At 40.7% G+C, this 22,389-nt stretch overlaps 1 pseudogene; it reads left to right on the top strand.

The window, feature by feature from the left end:
* Positions 1–2,027: 2,027 nt before the first annotated feature.
* The window catches only part of LOC148027565 (diacylglycerol O-acyltransferase 2 pseudogene), a 34,007-nt pseudogene continuing 13,645 nt past the window's right edge, over positions 2,028–22,389 (top strand).

Genomic DNA, 22,389 nt, shown 5'->3' on the forward strand with positions numbered 1-22,389 from the left:
GCATTGTGGGCAGACCGCTCTACACATAGCGTGACTACTGGATATATGCCTGCAGAGTTGATGTATGGGCAAAAACCTATCATGCCTACAGAAATATGTGCTCTCACGTGGAGTGCTCTTCCATGGCATGAGAATTTATCAAGGGAGGAGCTTCTAGCTCTTCGGATTCGTCAACTAGAGAGAAGGGCAGAAGATGTGCAGCTTGCAGTTGATCGTTTAAAGGCAGCCCGACTCAGAAACAAGGATAGGTTTGATTTGAGGCATCGCTTGCAGCCTAGAGCCATAAAAGAGGGAGATTGGGTTCTAGTCTACGATAGTAGCCTAGAGAATCAGCATAGTAGCATGAGAAAAATGGTTCAAAGATGGTTTGGATCATATGAGGTGAAACAGGTTTTTGACAATGCTACCTATGAGTTGCCTGAATTGGATGGAATGGTATTGAGGGTGCCCATTGCTGGAAAACAAGTAAAGATTTTCAAGAGAAGAGAAGATGAAGAGTATGCACTTGAAGCATTGGCAGAAGAAGAGCTAGCAGAAGAAGCAGAGAATATGGATGATGAAGCTGATGGAGAAACAGGTACACCGGAAACTGATGAAGGACTAGACCTGTTTGTGGACTTGGATGATCCTGGATAGTTGGCTCATCTGGAGGATGCGCAGGTTTAGAGGGGGTGGATGTCGTGCTGCTACGCATCCGAGCCGTAAACACCTCCATTTTTGTTGTGCATCTGTGTTACCTTTTCGTGTGTGTTTCATTGTGTGTGATTGCTGCATTATCTTTCCGTCATTTTCAGTACCCGCATCCAATGTACATACTCCACTTGTGTGTTTGTGTTTGTGTGTGTTTGTGTTTGTGTGCATGTTGTGTGTGTGTGTGTGTGAAAAATATGAAAAACCGATGCCAAAGATTATTATTATGCTGTCAATTTCAGTGATGAATTCCAAGAAAAGTGCAGGATACCGTGGAATCAAAGGAAGCTTTGTAGAAGCCAACATTTAAGCTATGAAGATAAAGGTTGCACGTGAACAAGGCCAATGTAATATGCAGGACAAAGAATTTTTGAAGAAGATACATTAGCACTATATGCCATGGAGAAGAAGGGTCCATATGCCTTTGCTGTAGACTTTTTGATGAGAGGAATATTTGTGGCTGTCTCAAAGACTGCAACTGCCCCATAGAACGTGTTAAGCTTCTTCTTCCATTGGGCTGTTGTGCAGCTTCACTGCATTGAAATCACATGCAAAGTCAAATACTTAGGTCAAACGTAAGGGTTTCTACATCAGGCCTGGGCATAGAGAACCCCAGAACCTGCTCAGAAACAGTGTACCATACCACTTATTTCATAGCAGGTGTGGCTTATGGTTTTTACCCTCGGAACATGGTGAGATACATGTTTTGAGATCCAATGAAACTTGCTTGAAGTGAGCCATTTGCAATTGACAAGGTTGAAGGGAGTTCCTTTTACTTTTGTAAATGGACTCTGATCTTCCATATAGTGCCTTTAATGGGAAATCTCAATTTATTGCTTTGTCAGTTGGGGGTATTAATCAAGGAAAAGGTGTAATGCATCTGAAACCATGGCCGACTGCTTGGCTGGAGTATCACTACTGGTGTTGGCCTAGCCTATTCTTGGAAAAAATGAGTTTTTTTGGCTCTTTACCAAGCAATTAAGGAGGGAATTAGCGATGACAGGGGGCTTTTTCTGGCTCGTTCTACTACCATGAAGGGAAAAAATTGCTATGGAATTATGGTGCAAGCTATGAAAAGAGGTGGCCATCAAAGCTGCTTTGGAATCTGGCATATGGTGGGAGTGAAGGACTTCTACATTGGCTCACTGTCTTCGAGATGTACATCCTCAGATGGATTTCTATGGTGGTCGTTGTTGATGTCTGCGAAAGAACAGTGCTCTAGGGGATTGCTTGAGAGAAGGGAAGCAGGATGAAATTAAGTATTAACAGCGCGCACAGTTATCATGCTTCCGGCAGGTCAGATAATACACTACCTATGTTCGTAATTAGCTGTGGTCATGGATCAGATGCAGTCATCAGCAAAGGTAGTACATCATCGAGTGCGCCCGACATAGATCTCATATCCTTACGTGAAGGAAATTGATGCTCCCAGCTGTGATTAAAATTCTGAGAGTTTCTGATGTTGCTTTAGAGGAATGATCCACTTCTGGAGAGGCGGCCTATAGCTCCGCAGGTCTTTCCACCACAGTCGATTTGCCGCACTACCTTGCTCCCTTCCGAGCTTTCTTTGCCCGATCGTTCATTTGGATGGCCTTCTCAGCTCCGTTTCATCATCATCGAAGTTTAGCAAGCAATTTCTAAGGTGCTTGTCTTCTCTCACCCGGAGCCCATTTCTGCACTCGCTCTGGGGAAAAAGCTTCAAGGTTTGCACCGATCTTCTTCAAGTCGCAAATTTTCTTACTGAATCTTGGATTGGGCACGAATCCACAACCAGAAACAGGACATTCCGAGAATGCCAAGGAAAAAAAGCAGTGGACAGAGGCGACTGAACGGGGAGATCTCTCTGTCAGCGTCTATTTCTTTACTGCCATTGCACCTCATCTCCAACCTTGCTATTACTCAATTTCTTCATCTCCAAAGTCCTCTCCTAAGCGGATACATGTTACCTGTGCACTAGTTTATGGTAGGAGTCCCACTGGCCAATTGCATAAAGGTGTATGCTCCGCATGGATGAAGAATGCTGTTCCAGCCACATGTGAAACAGATGATAAACGTAGCTGGTCACCGATCTTTGTAAGATAGACAAATTTTAGGCTACCAGAGGATCCATTAACACCCATAATAATGGTTGGTCCAGGGACTAGTTTGGCGCCTTTCAAGGGCTTTCTACGGGAAAGAGCTGCACTTCAAGCATCTGGAAAAGAGCTCGGACCTACACTTCTGTTCTTTTGGTTGCTGTTCAAGGAAACGGGATTACATTTATGAGGAAGAGATTCTTGCACATGCTAAAAGGGGCATTTTAATAGAACTCTCTGTAGCCTTTTCAAGGGATGAACCGAGCAAAGAATATGTGCAGCATAAAATGAATGAAAAAGCTGTACAAAGAACAGAGACGTAAAAGCTTTGTTTCACATGATAAGCTTCTATTAGGGGCTGTGAAGCAAGCTCTAAGGAGTGTATGCCATGGTCTACAAGACACGTTTTGATGCAATGGATGCAAGAGTGTGCCCTATATGCCATTATGGACTGCATCTCTCTGCAATAGGTTTCAGATGCTGACCTGAGTAGTATACATGTCTCGAGCCTATGCATGCACTTATCAAATGCTTTATCTGTTGGACTTGGAGTTTGAACAAGCTGTTTATGACTAAGTCCTAAATCTGGTTGAATTATTTGGTGCCCTGAAAACCAAGCTCATACGCTTATTGTAAAGCAGTGGACAGATTGTCATTCTTTGTCATTTATTTTGACTCTTCTTTTGTAATGTACTTGACAAGCAATATAGTGATCTTTGGCATCAAATATTGAGTTATTGAGATATTCTTGTTAACCTCATTCCTTGCCGTACCTTGAACCCCGCGTTCTGCAGCTCTTGCACGAACTCTACGACAAGATTTTCTCTATATTCAAAAATCGCGTCTAAAAGTGCGTCTATGAGGCCTCTTTGTTGTAGTGTGCATCGACATTTTGCAGCCTCTCGACTCTCGGGAGGGAGCATCTGAGGATGTGGCACCGCATCCTGCTCAACCACAAAAGGGAGTTACATGTACGTTGATATATATTTCAAACATAGACTAGAAATCTTAGTGTTAAAACAATGAATACCGGTGATTTTTCTCTGTCCCATTCTCCATACATGCTGAGGTGGGACATTGCAACTCGACGTGATCGAAAAATACACCCTCGACAACGATCACACATGCATTTCATTTTTTGTCGTAGCCATGCATCTCGATTATGAAAACGAATGTTTCATCCTCACTTGAGGATGTGCTCGTTGACTCATCAGCATGCACCGCATTAGGTGATGACGACGACATGATTAGACCTAACTAATGACAACATCAAATTTGTTATTAATATGTTTACATAAAAACTTCAAGGTGTATTATTTATTCTAAGATATTCAATTTTAAATACACAAAACTTATCATAAATACATAAAAACTTATGATAAGAACTTACTATCAAAACTTACTATCAAAACTTATCTTAAATACAAAAACTTATGATAAAAATGCAAGCGCACTTAATGCATATCTATGGCTGTGTCTATTAGCATGTCTATGTTTGCGTCTATCTGGGCGTCTAAATCCGCATCTATTAGCCCATTTACATAACCTTAGACGCGCATATACATGCAAAAATAGACGCAAATGTCAAATTTCAAAGATACAAGCGATTTCTTTTCAAACTGTGTCTTTCCTACATTTTTTACGCAATCTGGAGCTCGAGTTTAGCCAACATGTAGTCTACCTCTAATAGTCTCTTCATGACTCACCTCTTCTTTCACTTCAAAGAGACAAGAAGGGAAAGAAGACAGCTAAAGAGAAAAAAGCTAAGGAGAGGAAGAAAGAGAGAATAAAAGAGAGGAGAACAAGAGGAACAAGAGGCAAAGAGAGGAGACAACAAGCAGCAAGCATCAAGGGAGAACAACTCACCAAGGAGAGGAAGAAGGGGAAGGAAGCAGTGCCCAAGGTGAGTCCACTCTCTCTCTCTCTCTCTCTCTCTCTCTCTCTCTCTCTCTCTCTCTCTCTCTCTATCTTTCTCCATCCCTCCCTCTCTCTCTTTTTGTATTAGGATCTTTCTTTCTATGAATTTGAAGCTTTTATATCACAAATAAATCATGGCGGTCGTCGGATTGAGAGCGACTGACTTAGCGCATTTGACAGTGCGTGTAGATTCGAGAGCAGACGCAGATATAGACACGCAGCTCTGTTTGCTGTTATCGCATATATAGTCATGTCTCTAAGCGCGTCTATTCTGCTTCCCAGACACGAGAATACACACGCTCTGCTTAGAAGCTTTGACTTCAGGGTCGCATCTAAGAGCACGTCTATTCTGCACACGCGCTCTACTCAGAAGCTTTGACTTTAGGGAAGCGTCTGAAAGCGTGTCTATTCTGCATCTCAGATGCGAATATACACGTGCCAACTCTGATAAAAAAACAAGTTTTTATTTTTGAAATTGTACAAACATATTACACAATAGTACAGTTTACATCATATTGCAGTTTAGCAAATTTGTCTTATTCCTGTGTTTTGTTTGCAGATGTCACATCTTGGTTCATCTAGGAATGACCTAGATTTGGAGCACATGAATGATACATTGGTCTTGTTCAGCAGAGGGGTCAATGCTTTTTTTGGAGGTTTCCCTAGTAAGAAAGACTTCATGGGAGAGATGACTAGACACCTTGGTCACTCTCCCACAGCAGACGAGGTGTTCAACGTCATGTCTAGAATGCCTCTAACGTCTTTACCTGGCTGCACTGCTTCCCAAATACCAAATGTCCAAACTCCAATTGCAAGTACTCCACGTGCAGCGCCTGTACATGCATCGGCTGAAGCACAAGCGTCAGCCGACGCACATACATTTGCGGAAGCACGTGCATCCAACGAGGCAAAGGGTAGTCGATAGAGAGGGAGGAGGGAGAGTTGAGGGGGAGAACAAGGCTTGTGTGGGGGTTGCCTAGGAGGTGGCAAGCGATCACCCTCACCAGAAGATCACGTAGAGGAGCCTGTACACCAGTACTATACAGTTACAAATACTAGTGGCATCTTCCATGGTGAGCATATATAGTCACATCTCTAAGCGCGTCTATTCTGCTTCCCAGACGCGAGAATACACACGCTCTGCTGAGAAGCTTTGACTTTAGGGTCGCGTCTGAGAGCGCGTCTATTCTGCACACGCGCTCTACTCAGAAGCTTTGACTTTAGGGAAGCGTCTGAAAGCGCGTCTATTCTGCATCTCAGATGCGAATATACACGTGCCAACTCTGATAAAAAAACAAGTTTTTATTTTTGAAATTGTACAAACATGTTACACAATAGTACAGTTTACATCATATTGCAGTTTAGCAAATTTGTCTTATTCCTGTGTTTTGTTTGTAGATGTCACATCTTGGTTCATCTAGAAATGACCTAGATTTGGAGCACATGAATGATACATTGGTCTTGTTCAGCAGAGGGGTCAATGCTTTTTTTGGAGGTTTCCCTAGTAAGGAAGACTTCATGGGAGAGATGACTAGACACCTTGGTCGCTCTCCCACAGCAGACGAGGTGTTCAACGTCATGTCTAGAACACCTCTAACGTCTTTACCTGGCACTGCTTCCCAAATACCAAATGTCCAAACTCCAATTGCAAGTACTCCACGTGCAGCGCCTGTACATGCATCGGCTGAAGCACAAGCATCAGCCGACGCACGTATATTTGTGGAAGCACGTGCATCCAACGAGGCAAAGGATAGTCGACAGAGAGGGAGGAGGAAGAGTTGAGGGGGAGAACGAGGCTTGTGTGGGGGTTGCCTAGGAGGTGGTGAGCGATCACCCTCACCAGAAGTTCATGTAGAGGAGCCTGTACGCCAGTATTATAGAGTTATAGTTACTGGTAGCATCTTCCATGGTGATGAAGGAAGGAATGTAATGGCGTACATGAGGAGCGTCGTGCATGCGACATATAAAGATTGTTTCGTTTACTTCAAGAATCAGGAAAGCGGCTTGTGGCAGGAGGTGTTGAGGGCAGTCCATAGGAGGTACCCAAATCATGAGGGTCAGTGATTCTCAGATGATTGGGGACGCACAAAAGTGAGGGATTTGCTTCAAAAAAAAAGATCCCACCTCATGACATGCGCCAGGGAGTCACTGCGGAGACAAGAGGAGGGGCGTGGAGCCTATAGCGCCAACCACCTATGTGCCACCGCATAGAGTAAAAGAAAGCCAAGAAGAAAGCAATAGAGAAAGTGAAGAGTCGCCAGCATGCAGAGGCGCGACGCATCCAAATGGAAACTATGGGATCGTCGCATTACAGATTGGGCGGTAGAGAGTTGTGGGAGGCAGAGTTTGAATGTATATTTTGATTTCTAGTTTTTTAAAATTTATATTTTTTAAAACTCTTTATATAATTTGTTCTAATACATTGTGTCTCATAATTGTTTATATATCATAATTGTTTTGCAGACTACTATCGTTGGTAGAATACCTACTCCTAGAGAGGTAGGTTACCATCGAGGCCATAACCGCATAGCCACATGGCTTCACTTCTATGAGGAGGGTCTTATCACTGAGGAGCAATACAACCGGGCTATGAGGATTCGACAGCTAGAGGATGTATTTTTTTTTTACTTTCCTATTAATTATAACTTTTTCTTTGCAATTGTATGTAAGCAACCTTGATCTTTTGTGTGTGTAGGCGAAACCCGATGTGGAGCATAGCGAGGAGGGGGATAGTGACGCCAATAGTGATGGTGGTGCTAGCGAAAATGTTTCTTTTTCAGATTCGTAGAGGAGCACCATACCTCCTCTATGGCCTATTACTTGCGACCACGCTTTAGGTTGCAAGCACTTAAACTCCCCATGTAAATGTGTTTTATATATAATGATTACATGGATTTTTGTTTTCAATTCTCGTGCCTTCAGATCCATTGTGTTTTTCCCAAATGCACAATTTAATGGATGGGAGGGGGGAAAAAAACCAGAGATTTTTTTTTCAATTTTGTGCTTTGCGTCTATTTGCACATCTAAATTGCAGAAAATGCACATCTAGACTCGCGTCTAAAATGCAGAGTACACGCACCCATAGACGCGCTATATAATTCAAATTAATAAAAAGAAATTAAATATCTTTTTTAAAAAGGAGATTTTTGGTTTTGCGGTCACGTCTATTGGTGCACGTAAAAGTGGTCTATGCACATGTCTATGTGCCCGTCTAATCTTCCATATAGACGCGCTTGTAAACGCACAAAAGAAATTAAATAAATAAAAAATTTTGTGTTCATATGTATTTTTATTTACACATATATATGCGCGTCTAAAGCGCATCTATTGGTGCGTGTAGATTTCCTTATACACGCGACTATAGACGCGAAATGGTACATGCGCATTTAGACGGGCTGATAGACGCGCCCGTAAGATTTTCTATCAATTGAAAAATCGCATCTAAGAGCTTGTCTAAGAGGCCTTTTTGTTGTATTCTCTCTCTCTCTCTCTCTCTCTCTCCCTCTCCCTCTCCCTCTCCCTCTCCCTCTCCCTCTCCCTCTCCCTCTCTCTCTCTCTCTCTCTCTGTGTGTTTACTTTGAGTTGTATTTTGGTTCCTTCTTAGCTTTGGGTATGTTAGTTGTTGCTTGCTTTTCCTAGTTTTATTTTGTGCTTCACTATGAATTCACGTCTACAAGCGCGTCTGATATACAGAGTAGATGCACTCGTAGACGTGCAGGTGTTGAAGATCCATGCAACCTCCTAGATTTTGTTGAGTTTTGTGGAGCTGGTGCATGTAAGAGCGCGTCTGATCCACAGAGTAGATGCACCTGTAGATGTGCTCGCATTAAACAACCATAATTCCTCTGAGGTTTTTTGAGTTTTGTGGACCTGGTGCATGTAGGAGCGCGTCTAGTGTGCAGTGTACATGCGCTGATAGATGTAAAAATTTGTTTTGAAAAATATGCAAAAAGAGAGAGAGGGTGAGAGAGAGAGACAAAGAGAGAGAGAGAGTGAGAGAGAGAGAGAGACAGACGTATAGAGAGACAAACAGATAGACATGTAGATAGAAATACTCACTACAATGCAATGGCACCTTAAGTGTAAGAGTAACATCGGTAGGCTACATAATATATTCAAAATTGGAGAGAAAAGAGAAGGCAAAGGATAATACCGATAGCACGAGATGGCAAGGAGTAAACATGGGAGCGGATAGCAAGTCGATAATCACCACAACCAATATTTTGATTTTGTTGTATAGCCTAACGATGTTACTCTTAACCTTAAGGTATCTTTGCATTGAAATAAGCATGTGCTCTATTTCTAGTATTAACAAAATAGTTGAGAAATCCCTACATGCGTGCTATCATAAGCTATACAGCATGCTTATGTTGGGACTACACAATCCTTTCAACGGATCCTAGCTTATAAAATCTTTTTTTTTGCTGTATTAGCTACCTTGTAAAATTACTTATCTCTAGCTAGATTTCTTGTCAAATTGACAATGCTCACATACGTGATCAAAATTCACATATCCAAAATGCGGTAGACCACAGACTATCTGTCTTGATTGCGTTTGCTTCAATCTTTGCAAATTGACATGACCAATCCTTCTATGCCATAATTTCACATCCTTATCTTGCCCATGTCCTTTCTCAACATATATAGTGTTTTGAATCACTGGAGTACGTGCATCCAAAAAACATAATCTCCCTTTCTTTCTACCATGAGCAATCACCCTGACAAAACTTCCATTATGGAACTCCTCAATGAAACATCCAAACTTATTAAATCTCACCTACAATCCTTGATCTATCATTTGACCACCAATCAATGCTAAGTTCTTATTTATTATGGGCACATAAAAACATCACCAAGCTTATTATCAATCCCATCTTTAGTAACAAGTGGAACACTACCAATTATATGAGTAATTTTATGTAAAGTATCATCACTAGTGGCAACATATTCCTCATTCTACATTCGCTCCTTGCTATCAAACCACTCAACATGATGAGTCATGTGATTTATAGCTCCCGAATCCAAAAACTAGTCATTCTCACAAGGAGAGTGAGTCATGCTCCCAAGCACATGCTCCATAGCAAATACGTGACTCTAGGCGATCCACCTCTAGGTCCATAACCTCTACCACCATAAGTGCATGCATAATGGCCATATTGGGTCCTTCCATGACCCCTAGACATGTCATTCTCTTTGTGATAACAATCCCTCTCAAAATGACCAAACTGCCCTCAATAATGACAACTGCTATCTCTCTGTGAAGGACTAGGCCGTCCTCTACCTCTAGGGAAAGATCTCCCCATGCCTCTATGCATGAAGTGACCACGACCAAGATTACCTCTTCTAGGAGTAAAACCATAATTACCACAACCAATTGAAGAGCCTCTAGCCCTAGATGAGCTGCCACGACCTCTCTAGTGATAGAAAACACTGTCTCCACATGCATTTTTGCCACTACTAGATGCATTAAATCCCAACTTGATTTCTTCTGTGAGTAGCAATCCAATAAGCTCCTCAAAGTCAGGCTTAGACCTCCTATAACTGAAAGAGAGGTATCCAAAGACTTGAAAGCTGGTCCAAGTCCATTTAGTGTCATTGATACTAAATCATCATCATCAACAGGTGCATTAATGGATGCAAGGTCTTCTACAATTTGCTTGATTTCTGCCACATAGTCATTGATACTGCAATTGCCTCTCCATGCACCATGTAATCTCTACTTGAGTTGTATCTTACGAGCCTTTGTACATGTTCCATACATTTTTTCTATAATTTCCCATGCCTCCTTACAAGTACTTGCCTTTTTGATATGAGGAATCAACGTTTTTGAAATACATATGGAGATCCAATGCAAAACCTTCATGTTTTTTCCTATCCAATCCTTATACACTTTCTTTTTCTCTTCAGTTGGATGTTCAAAAACTTGTGGACATTCATCATCACCTCTTATGAGGTCCCATAGACCTCTCCTCACATTAAAAATTCTCCATCCTGTAAGATCAAACACTATAATTGTCTTTGGTCAATTTGTCTTCCAAAATCTGAGTGATCTATGCCATGTCAGACATTTTGGCTGCTACAAATTCAAAAAAACCAGCAATAAAAATCGTCCACAAATGGTATTCAGTAGCATGCCCCAATCCGGAACATCAATGGTCCAATCCAAGACCAAAAGTATTCAAAATAGCCCAAAAATGCATGTAAAAATAGCTTCCAGCAAAATGACTATCATGCATGTGTCCAAAAATGTTCATATCCATCCATCCATCATGTCAACATGTCATATATTCAGTTCCCAACAAGAAATATCCAATTCGGATCCCAAACGATGTTCTATGACCCAAAATGCATCAAAACATGCGTCTCAAATCGACCATTTTTCTGCAGTTTTTTTTGTGCCAAGTTGGAAGTACGTATCAAGCTGAAGCTAGAAAAAATTTCCTAGAATTTCTAAGCAAAAAACCAGCTTGAAATAGCCTCCCGTAAGTTGCATTGAAATTACCCTTGACTTCTACACATTCTCAGAATAGATGTTGAGTAGATTCTTCATGATGTTTACACAGCATGCATCTATGAGATTCTACCACACTGTTTTATCAACAGCAAATGCAAACTGGACATAATGCTCAATATGTCCATATGACCAGCAGGCCTTGGTTATTTTCGATAATAGGTGTTATGCTGACTTAGAATTCGGAACAGATGGAGGAAAAAAATGCATTGTAACAAATGGCAAGTGACCTTGATTGCAGGGAGTGATTATTGAACCTGATAATATAATGACAATATAATTAGCAGTCTGTCGAGTTGGTTTGTTGTTGTCTTATTCCTTCTTGCGACATTTGACAGTCATTGATGCAACTCATCCTGTCCGCACTCCCCTTAAAAAATTTGCCCATCCTAACCTAAACGAAGATGCTTCTCTTGTAAAGGTTGTGAACTGTACTACTGCCTCAAGCCTCAGTCTTGTTAGTGTGCTCACCTTACGCTCTATAACTAAACTGCTTCACTGTTTTCAATTACTGTAATGGTGACGACCAAAATGACATGATTTGTTGGTGTTAGAGAGCACAAATCGATGATAGTCAATTTTCAAGCTATGCAGACACTGTAAATGGTCAATCTTCAAAGAGAAACCAGGCCCTTGACAATGATGCTTTCACCAATTGTTGCTTCTCCCACAATTAGTCTGCCTCTTGGACCACTCATGTAGCATTGGTTGTCATGGTTGGTTCCAATCATATCCACACAATGAATTCCATGCCCATGAAGGAAATAGCTCCAGATGGTGCAGTCTAGCTATAAGATCAAAAAATACACATGCTCTGTGTAGAAGAAGAGTGCAATCTGAGTAGACTTGTGTGGGTGAATGATTAAGTGTTCATTTTTCTTTCAACCTGTTGAGATGGACACTTCTTCACATGCCTTATTCATCGCTACTGCTTTGGGGCTTCCTCTACTTGTCCTTGACATTGACTGTGCTGCTCTTCAAAATTAATGGTCTCCTTCTCAATATGGACAACTGCTACTGCTCATGATAAGACCTATATAAGATCCATCATACAATGATAGGAAACTGGCTACCACTGCCATTTTGGAGTCCTCAATATCTCTTGAATGCTCTGATACCAACTGAGAAAAAGAGGGAGAGATGCGCAATGGAGAGTAGTCAACATTGGATATGGAGGCTCAAGCATTTATCATTTTCACTTTCTTCTATCTCACTTCTTCTTCCATTCTCTCAATCTCTTACAAGTGGTATCCTCCAATGATAGATACCCTCAACTTAAGGACACTTTACATATGCTTGTACTTTAGATACATACAACCATAGGATATGACTTAGGATATATCATATTTATCGACACAAAGCCTAGAAAGCAAAGACAAAACCATAGACATCGACATATGATCAAGCCATGATGGGTCCCCAAGAGCTTATTGCAAGCGCAACGCTATCATGAGGGTCACGCTTGGATATGGGTACCTAAAGAAAAAATGACCAAAGGTCCTACTCAAACGTCATCCTCAAGGTTGATCACCCGGATCATCAAGATAGATCAGGCACTTGGACCACAAGAGATCACAAATATCAAAATAGATCAGGCACTCAAACCAATCTATTGGCCAAAACCGCAACCTGCAACTAATGAACTATCTCAATCTGGGCCTACTAGTACCCCTTAGGCCTCAGAAGTACCATTAGCAATTGCGCAGACTAGCCTATTGAACAAGAGACCAAGCCAAACCTCCGAAGCAATTTGGGATGCAACAATCAATTCTGTTGAACTCTCTAGTTCAGTCAAACCCCAACCACCTGCAAGCCTTAAACCCTCTTATGAGCGGAGATCAATTCTAACCTTGGCCACGAACTTTGCCGAGAGAACATAGGGGATGACTTGGTTTCTTGCCTTAGACGCTTGGATGCTATTGTCATGACACTGGTTAAAAGTTTTAATAGGCTTAATTTAGGTCTTTTGGATGAGCCTATACTGACGGAAGTACGTGGAGTCCCCTATTCTTGGGAAGAATCAGATTTTGTATTCATTAAAGCTTCCGACATAACTGAGGAGCTAATTGCCACTGAGGTCTCCAAAGACTATGCACAAAACCGCATGCCTCATCACATCATATCACAAGAGCAATGTCCCTTGCTATAGACAGAGACATCAATGAGTTAAAATAGCTCGCTCGCATCGACTCCTCTTTCCTGAGGAAATGGTATGCTCTCTCACTTCAATGGGAGCTAGAGAGATACCAAATCATGACTAATGCTGAGCAAGGACAAGCCATCAAAACCTTGGGGTATGATCACACTTATGTAGCTCCAACTCGATGGGTTCACTATATATATATATATATTCTTTATATAACATGCGTTCATGGCCTATTTATAAATATCCTAATCTATGAATTTTTCATGAATAAAACACAACCCTTTTCTATTCAATCTATAAGTAAGCTCTTTATATGACACCCTTCTGTATGTAAAACATGTATAAAATTGGTGTTTTAAAAACCCCTTATTTTGAACTCACATTATATATACATATATTCATGAATGACCCCCCCGAGAGCTTCAACCTCTTATAGGGTGTTGACTGCCATCTGTAACCAACCTGTAGAAGAGCACCTCCTAATCCGCCCCTATTTAGATCAAATGCAACCAAGGAAGAGTTACACATTGCTAGTCAAGTAAACTCTAGTGACTTCCTTATGGATGTTCTCACCTTCATAGCTAAATCATGCATCCACCCTTTCAATATGGAACACTATACTAATTTAGAATACAATCTGAATTTCTACACTTGGCTTATGCACAAGTAAAGCCCCAAGAACACGCACTCAATGCCCTTAATCTCTCAACTCCTAATCGTAGAAAGAATTCTTCTCATTTCCAAGGCAGGAGGGGGTAAGGTGAAGTAAGGAGAAATCAAGGAAAAGTTTCATAAAATTCTTGAAATGAGTAGAACTTCTCAAAGAAAATTTATCTTTTTAGGCTTAAAGCATGTTCTTCTTTCCATAAAAGCATGGTCAACTCTTGTTTATCTTCTAGCAAGAAAATGCCTCAAGAACACTAATGGTGAGCCGTGATATATGACATGAACCTAAAATGGCAAGGGAAGATAAAGCTAGCAAGCTTCCAATCATAGAGGAAGAGCAAGCTAACTATGGCTTGACTGTGTAAATGAAGGGCTGCAACCAATTCACATTCAAGTATGCCATGAACCTAGAAGATTCCATCATGGAAGAGCCACCCATAAAACAACTCGTGGACCAGTGCAGCCTACAAAAGTATGTAGAGCAGGCCGGGCAAGCAATCGACTATGGCAAGTGCACAAAATTTCTAAAGATCTTCAATGCCAAAAGGAAATGTGGCACAATGAAAATCAGGAAAGGGGAAGAAGCCCACCAACTAGAGGTCCAATTGAGCCTTGTAGTGGTGGAGAAGGCCCTAGGTTGTTTAACTACTAGTAGGATATAGCTACGCCCAAAGAGGGGCATGTATAGCATGCTAGGGATGAACAAGGCCGCCATATGCACAATGAATGGGATAAGCTTAACAGAAATCCCAAATCTTGAGATCAAGTTGCAGGCAAAGATGGTCTATGCTCTCTTTTCCAATCAAAGGTACAATGCCCTTATAAACAAAATTAGGGTGTCCTTGTGTTGGAGAGCATCACAGTTGGATCCCCAGATGAAATAGATTGGAATGCCTTCATGCAAAAAAATATTGAAAGCTCAGCAAAAGCTTTGACCACCCGCACAGTAGTGACAGGAGGGGAATCCCCGACATCCATAGCAAGATCAACCTAAAAGAAGTCCTCCCCCAAGGCATCTACCATCAAGTTTTGTGGAATCCTAGCGGCCATCATCTAAGGAGGTGTTAAAGGACACAAAGGAAGGTGAAGAGGGTGTAGGGGAAACCCCTGACTATTTTACTCACCCATAAATAGGCATAGTCTAGTGAAAGGACTATAAGTGATAGGGAAGAATTGGAGACACAGTCCAGCCAAGGCGAGCCGAAGGCAGCAAAGAAGGGAACACCATCAAAGCTATAGAAGAAGACGAAAGAAAAATGACAAGGATGGAGCAGCTTGAGCTAAGGAGGGCCCAAAAAGATTCCAAGAGGGCCGAAGATGAGAGAAGGAGAAAAGCGGAGCAATAGGTAGAAGAATTGAGGAGAAATGAAGATGAGAACATGACCGAGGCCATACACAGGTTAGTGGAAGAGACCTTGGGCATGGAAGGACCAACCAACCTGAGCCCCTAAGGGGAAAGAGAGCCAAGCAACAGTGCCAAGGCCTCAGAAGTTGAAGCAATCCCAATAGTAAGGGGCAGCAGTCGTGATCGACATGAGGTGCTTGATGTCCATGATGCAGTTTTTGGTGAAAAAGATACAAGAGATATCTCCAAATTTAGAAGCAGGCCCCCCCCTTGTAGGAGCTAAAAGACTAAATGTGATCGATGCTAAATCAAGGCAAGATCCTAACAAGAAGAAGCTAGAGGCCTCCACAACTACAACGTCCCCTACAATACCTATTGCCACAACGTATGATGACTATGTTAAAGAGCTCCTAACGTAGCTAGAGAAGGCCAAGGGAGGAGAGGAGAGTGGCAACAAGCCATGTTGGAGATCAAAAGAGAAGCCTGATTTGCACTCAGGTTGGAAGCAACCTGCAAGGCACCAAATCATCAACGAGAAATCCAAGAACTCAAAGACTAGCTCAAAACCAAGAAAGGAGAAGAAGGAGATTGGGAAACAAAGTGGACCGAGGAGAATTAGAGCCACATAATCCTACAACAACTCAATGAGGAACTAGCAAAGTTGAGTGAGGAGCTCCAAGGGAATATGATTAACATTTGGGAGGCTATGGAAGAGATAGAGGACGCAACAACAGAGGAGAGGGCATGGAGATACCAAAAGGAAATTGAAGACTTGAAAAATAAGACTTCCCTAGAGTTGGTTGAGCAAGGCAGACTAGAAAGGGAGATCAAACACTTGAAGAAAGAGAGGGAAGAAGCCATTGAGCAAGCAACCCAAAGGCTACAGGAGGAGTTAGAAGATGTGAAACAGGAGGTGGAGGAGATAAAAGCCATTGGACGAGTCCAAAAGATAGTGCCAAGAAGGAAACCAAGACACCCACGCAGAGAGGAACAAAGATGCATTCAAGAGGTTTTTGGAAACTTCCATGCAACTCTCTATGGCACAACTAGCCCAGAGGATTGTTGAGGAGCAGTTGAACTACTAGAACAAGGAGAAAATACACATGCGAGATGTGTGGAATGAACAGTAGTAAATGGTGATGATGATGTCTCAAAGCATGGAGAAGGGCAAGGAGGAGTTGGAAGAGAGGGCCAAAAAGTGGAAAGAGCACACTTTAAACAAGTGCGAGAACTTACTAAGTGCTTGGAAATAGTTGAATGTGAGCAAGTGTTTGTAGAGGCCAGGGCCAAAGCCATAGAAGTAAGTTCACAAGTGCAACGACAAGCCTTCTTGGGGGGCACAATGCTTCATGTAACACAAGTAGAGGGCAAGGATTCTGTGGAGAGGACAAAAAGGAAGCTAAAATTGAGCACCAGAGCCTTAAATTATGGCCTACACGAGTGGCCACTCCCCATCGATACCAGCCTAGCAAGAAAATAACAATGCCAGAATTTGACGCAAGACGGCCTCTCTAGGGATGAGCTAAATGATCTAGGCTTTAAAGAGCACGAGCTGGCACATCCACCCCCAGCTCCTGAGACCCCACAAGAGAAACCTCTAGAGGAAGGACCTAATTTTGAGCAAGAGTTAGAAGAAGAGAAATAGGCCCACGAGCTTAGTCCACCACTACCAAATGAACCCCAAGAAGATCCACAAGGAAGCCGAGTACCAGAATGCATCATTACTGCTAGGAGAAGAAGACGGGAATTGGTGGAGCAAGCACAACAGAGAACTAGAGCTTAACGTTATACATGCTTGATTACATCAGTGAGCTTAATGTTATACAAGCTTGATTACATCATTGAGCTGTGATACTTTGATATTATAGGTGAGACCATTGATGGGGATCTGGTGGAGGAAAATATATTTTTCTTCTTTGACTCAATTTGGATGTACAATGAGCTTAATAACACAAGGTTATTCTCTATATGTAATTGTTATAGCTTGGTGAGATGGCATGTATTGTTTGGGTGGAGAAACCGAGCAAGGGGCCTATTTAGCCTACCACTAAGCCATGAGACCCTATTGGTGCTCCTTTGTGTCTTCTTATTGGGTTGAGTAAGGTTTTCTTTCTTCACCACTTGCATGAGAGCATCGCTATTCACAATGCTATAAGTATTGTTGTTAGCATCATTAATGTAGCAACATTAAAAGTGATGCTAACTATGATGCCAAAAAAGAAGTCACTAACTAACCTTTGGTATGCTCGTGTGTTATCATGGAAATTCTTAAATCAACATGATAGCTTCTTTTTTGAATAGCTACTCTTGTTCGAGGTTAGAGGCTACATGTGCCTAGCCACCTACACTTACTTTGTACATATTCCTCACATACCTATATATTGCAGGTGACATCATTAATCACAAATCACTTTATTCTTTATTCATCCTACTACAATACAATAAGGGGAAAAAATTCAAAAATTGTGACTATTGGAGTTCCTACATACCATATTACTCTTTCTTACTTGAACTTCCATAGCTCTTGCTTTCACTTTTGCTCTCAATCTAGCTCTGCATTGTCATTGGGATCAAAGTGAGAATTTGTGGAGCTTTAGGATGTGACTTTAGCTTGGGAAAATAGCTTCATTCACAAATTCTATGGCAATCACTCATAGAGGTAAATATCAATCCCGTTGCTCCTAGATTAACTCCCTATCTTCTTGGATTATTTCTCAACCTTCTCCAAATCATTGGTGAGTGCTAGGAGCTTTAGCACATTCACTACTAGTAAGGAGAGAGTAGGGAATAACCCACAAATTTTGGCGCATCTCCTCCCTCATCTACTTTATCTTGTAGTTCTTGCTAGACATTGCATGGCACTTGATGGTTCTTTCTAGCTTCATTTGAAGAGTTTTGGATTGACCATTGTTGTATGGTTTAGAGTAGTTTGTTGCTCACTATTTGGATAAGTATTTGACTAGTTAATGCTCTACTAATTGTTATGAAGGAAGTTTTTAATTCCCAAATGATGTATCGATGCTTGAGAAAGCCTTCGAGATTGATTAGGACTTCTTTAGCTCAACATTTGGAGGGTTCTTTATTGTAACACCCTATGGCTAGAAAGCATTCACTATGATTGAATGCCTATGGACAGTTTGGAGATGCTACATGGATGTATTGATGATTGGTACACTTAGCAACGTGAAGGACTCTTATTGGTATATAGCCCTAGATGTATTGCTTCATGTCTTTGGACACTTGTTGTTATAAGGCACACATATTGAGCTTTGGTTTATTCTTGGACATTTTGAATTTATTTCTATGGGGGCACTTTAATATTTTCATTATTGTAGAGCTTGGACTCTTGAGTTAGTGGCAGACTCTTATATGCTTCTTGCATCATGCTCACAATGTCCTTATTGCAAACATTGATGATTGTGGGCTGATTTAGCTTTGGTTTATATACTTAATACTTCCTCTTATTAGATGGTTTTGTTAGCTTTGATATATTCTTGGTTATGTACTTGAGCTTCATTTTTCATATGCAATGACTTGATTGGAGATTGGTGAATTGCCTTTATTTTTTTGAAGATCTCTTATGCACAATTGGCTTACATATAAGGTTATATTTAGTTTGGGATTTCATCTATGTCTTTAGCATCTTTCTATTTTTGAAAAGATCTAGTACCTTGTTTGTTTCACTAAAAGGATATAGGGGCACAGCGACGGGCATTTGCGATGTAGATTAGCGGCATCACTATTTGTGTCACACATATGACACAAATAGTGAGGGTACTCAAAGAAAAAAAGCGGGAAAAACCCAAATGTGGCATTTTGTTGCAACGAGTTTGAGAGAGAGCGAAAGATATCGTGGCCTTGGGAGGGAGAGGGAGAGGAAGAGAGAAAGAGAGAGAAGTCTAAATTCTCACTACTGCTACTGCCGCTACTGTCACCATTCACGAAGAAGAGGAGGAAGTGCACGAAAGAATAAGAGGGGCCATCTCAAAGAGGAGATTAAGAATACATCCTCGGGTCTTTGCGGTGAGTACATTGCCCCCTCTTGGTTTGTTCTTTTTCTTTCTTCTTTTCATTTGTTTGTTTTTCTTGAGAATGAGGTGCATTGAGGGAGAAAGTGAGAAAATGAGAGAGGGAGAAGAAGAATGGAAAAGTAAGAGAGAACAAGAGGAGAGAGAGAATAAATATGAAAGATAACAAAGAAAGAGAGAGAGAGAGAGAGAGGGAGGTAGAGAGGAGAATGTGTGAGAAAACATGAGGGGGTGGAGAGAAACAAAGAGAGGGTTTGTCTCACCAAGAGGAGACGAAGAATCCATCCTCCTCTTAGTTTGTTTTTGTACTTTCTTCTTTATTTTATTTGTTTTTTTTAAGGATGATGTGCATTGAGGGAGAAAGAGAGGAAATGAGAGAGAGAGAGAGAAGAAGAAAGGAAATGGAAGAGAGAATGAGAGAGAGAGAAGAAACATGAAAGATAACAAAGAAAGAGAGAAAGAGAAAGAGAGAGAGAGAGAGGAAGGAAGAGAGGATAATAAATGAGAAAATGTGAAGAGGTGGAGAGAAACAAAGAGGGGCAAAAAAGAAAGAGAGAGAGAGAAAGAAAGATCGGAGAAGGGGGAGAGAACATAAAACAAAGAGCGCAAAGAAAGGTGGATAAATTGTGTTAGGTTAGTTAGAAAACTAAAGCTACTCATTAGGAGAAATATGGACTCTCTTTTTTGCCCCTTAAGGAGTGAATAAACAAATATAGGCCTAACCAATGAGAGAGCTGGGATTCCAGATTCATGTAACATGAATCTTCTAGCCATATCTTGGCCCAAATCTTCCCTTAGCAATAAAATAAGGGGAAATGTGGGGACTACAATGCTGTCACTTCCTAGAAGTTTGTGCCTCGAATTTTCATTTTCTTATTTTTTATGTTTAACTTTTCTTTTCTCCCCTTTTCAGTTTCCCCCTCTTTCTTAGGCGGAACTCAAATTTGTCATATCTCTTTCCCCGCTTCTTCTTTCCTGATGAAATTTTACAGCCTCATTGTTGCTTGCCCTATCTGAATTTGCTTTGCACAAGCACAGAGAGAGTTTCACGTGTTTTATGAGAGCAGAGCTTGTTTTACCAAAGCCCTAAGATTCTCTTCACAAAACTCTACAGGTATATTTTTCTCTTCCATGGATGTTCTATGGTAAAGTTTTATCTCGTTTGGAGAAAACCTGTGCAAGTTATGTGCATTCTCTAACATGTAATTTCTTTTGTTTTGGTGCTCTAGGAGTCTTAGGGTTTCTCTGTAAACAAAGTTACATGTATATTGTCTTGTTTTTTTGTTGCTTCACTGTTAAATTTTATCTCGTTTGGACAAAATGTATACAAGTTATATGCATACTAAGCTTTCCTTTGTTTTTTTACTCCAAGAATCTCTGAGGGTGAAGAACAATGATTTTTTAAGAACTCAACTTCTACAACATCTTTGGCCTTTTTTGCAGAGAAAGCCACAGGTATATTGCCATTTTTAACTGTTGTTCCATGGTTGAATTTCAATGCATTTGGACAAAGCCTATATAAGTTATATATATGCTTTGACCCAAGATTTCTTTTGTTTTTTTACTGCAGGAATATGTTAGTGAAGGAACAATGGTCTTGCTATAAGTCAACTTCTTGTTCAACATATCTGGGGATTTTTGTGAAAGAAATTACAGTTACAATGTTTCCTTTTTAAATTGATCCATTTAAATTTTATTTCTTTTGGAGAGAACATTTTCAAATTATACACATCTTGATAGGTAAGTTTTGTATTTGGTTGTTACAGATGTCTTCATGGAGAAAAAACATCAGTAGCATACTTGCAGTGGAGGTCTTCAATAGGAAAGATAATGGTGGTAATTGGATTTGTGATAAGTATTATAAGTTGGATTGGATTTCGATGTACCCAAGTACTCGAGGGAGTTTCAAGGTCAAGCGTAAGGATGTTGCAAACCCTAGCAAATATTGGAAAGGTAGAATTCTAGAGTTCAGAAAAGTGTTTAATGGCACAAGTGCAATAACAGAAGTGTTGATTCAACATGTTTATACGCACAAACAAATCTTTGTACACGATGAGAACAACATTGCAAATTATAAACAAAACAGTAAGTTGTTAAATTTTATCATTGATTATTCATTTGTATCAGAGTTGTTTTTAAAAGTCTTTGTAGTATTCTAATTCAGTCTTGTTTGATTGACAGCTCTATATCCATCGACTTTGCATGAATGGCAGAATGTTGAATGTTTAAGCGACAAGATACATGTTTGGCATGAAGAGATAGGTTCTTTGATCTATGATAATAACTTTGCAAGTCAACTTGCCATTCAAAATATATTTTTTTATAATTCATTGTATGTGGTATAAAGCGAGAGATTGCAGCATGTCCCATTGCCGCCACTGTCTAGTGGTGAATGGTTGATTGGTAGCTTGGAGTTGTTAGGAGCTTGCAAGTCGAAGATAAAAATTGACATCAATAGTGATATGAAACCCACCACAGGCTCCAAAGACGTGCATCTTAGTTGGTTTATTCCATTCTCATTGTTTGCACATTTGTTTGGTTCATGTGATGTTTTGAAGAAAACAAAGATTACTTATCAATGCAAGTGTCCATCCGAGGAATGGATGAGTCAGCTATTGGGTGAGTCTTGGCAAGTCAAAACAACACATTTTGATGAGATGATTGAGTGCAGGGTCAACCAATCTGATCTTACATTCAGGTAAAACGTTTTTACTACTTTGCATACCTTGATTTAATTGGCATAGGTCTCGCTTAGATGAATTGTTGTGTTAGTCGCATTCACTTACCATTATTTTCATTTTTATTACAGGTATTTCATTGCTAGACAAACTCTGTGTGTTCTATTTCGATATAGAAGATGGCGACTTTTGCAAGGGGAGTGGATCAACTTGGATCAAGATACCCAAGATGAGACACATATAGCGCTCATAGATGTGGTAATCTTGTGGAGTGGTCATAATCCTTTCGTAGTTAGTGCAGAGAATAGAAAACTAATGTCCAATGAGCCCCTC

The sequence above is a fragment of the Lygodium microphyllum genome, chromosome 12 (assembly GCF_053477565.2).
Source record: "Lygodium microphyllum isolate KBCC chromosome 12, Lygodium_microphyllum_v1.1.10, whole genome shotgun sequence".
Taxonomy (NCBI): domain Eukaryota; kingdom Viridiplantae; phylum Streptophyta; class Polypodiopsida; order Schizaeales; family Lygodiaceae; genus Lygodium; species Lygodium microphyllum.